General features: G+C 55.7%; 1 protein-coding gene across 1 annotated transcript in view; it reads right to left on the bottom strand.

Moving 5' to 3' along the window:
- Positions 1 to 1,272, bottom strand: part of tmem154 (transmembrane protein 154) — a gene marked incomplete in the record, with an annotated part of 9,251 nt that overhangs the window by 988 nt on the left and 6,991 nt on the right.

Below are 1,272 nucleotides of genomic sequence, written 5' to 3'. Positions count from 1 at the left end.
CGTATGTGGGTTGGTTAAAGACTTTGCTCAGGGGCCCAGAGAGTTGCAAATGAGGGTGCAGGTAGATGTGGGTGCATCACCTTCTCCACTCTGATATACTGTAACTGTCAGGGTACGGTCCCACTATTCAGAAAGGGGGGCCGTAGAGTGTGTTCCATCTACAGGGGGATCACGCTCTTAGGCCTCCCTGGTAAGGTCTATTCGGGGGTTCTGGAGAGGAGGGTCCGTCGGAAAGTCGAACCTGGGATTCAGGAGGAGCAGTGCAGTTTTCATCCTGGTCGTGGAACACTGGACCAGCTCTACACTCTCAGCAGGGTCCTGGAGGGGGCGTGGGAGTTTGCCCAACCGGTCTACATGTGCTTTGTGGACTTGGAGAAGGCGTTCGACTGCGTCCCTCGGGGAACCCTGTGGGGGGTACTCTGGGAGTATGGGGTACCAGGCCCTTTGATACGGGCTGTTAGGTTCCTGTATGACCGGTGTCAGAGCCTGGTCCGCATTGCTGGCAGTAAGTCAGGCTCGTTCCCAGTGAGAGTTGGACTCCGCCAAGGTTGCCCTTTGTCACCGATTCTGTTCATAACTTTTATGGACAGAATTTCTAGGCGCAGCCAAGGTGTTGAGGGGATCCGTTTTGGTGGCTTTAGGATCGCGTCTCTGCTTTTTGCAGATGATGTGGTCTTATTGGCTTCATCAGATCGTGATCTACAACTTTCGCTGGAGCGGTTCGCAGCCGAGTGCGAAACAGCCGGGATGAAGATCAGTTCCTCCAAATCCAAGGCCATGGTCTTGAGCCGGAAAAGGATAGAGTGCCCTCTCCGGGTCGGGGAGGAGGTCCTGCCTCAAGTGGAGGAGTTCAAGTATCTTGGGGTCTTGTTCACAAATGAGGGAAAAATTAAGCGTGAGCTCGATAGGCGGATAGGTGCAGCGTCTGCAGTGAAGTGGGTGCTGTACCGGTCTGTCGTGGTGACGAGAGAGCTGAGTCAAAAGGCGAAGCTCTCAATTTACCGATCTATCTACGTTCCTACCCTCATCTATGGTTAGGATGCCTCCTGGACGCCTCCCTGGTGAGGTGTTCCGGACACGTCCCACCGGGAGGAGACCCAGAGGAAGACCCAGGACACGCTGGAGGGACTATGTTTCTCGACTGGCCTGGGAACGCCTCGGGATTCCCCCCAGAGGAGCTGGGGCTGGGGAGAGGGAAATCTGGGCCTCCCTACTTGGGCTGCTACCCCCGTGACCCGACCCCGGATAAGTGGAAGAGAATGGATGGATGGA

This window comes from Nematolebias whitei, chromosome 16 (genome assembly GCF_014905685.2).
Source record: "Nematolebias whitei isolate Nwh7 chromosome 16, NemWhi1, whole genome shotgun sequence".
NCBI classification, from domain to species: Eukaryota; Metazoa; Chordata; class Actinopteri; order Cyprinodontiformes; family Rivulidae; genus Nematolebias; species Nematolebias whitei.
The sequence above is the reverse complement of the archived record's forward strand: the minus strand, read 5'-3'. Positions and strand labels throughout refer to the sequence as shown.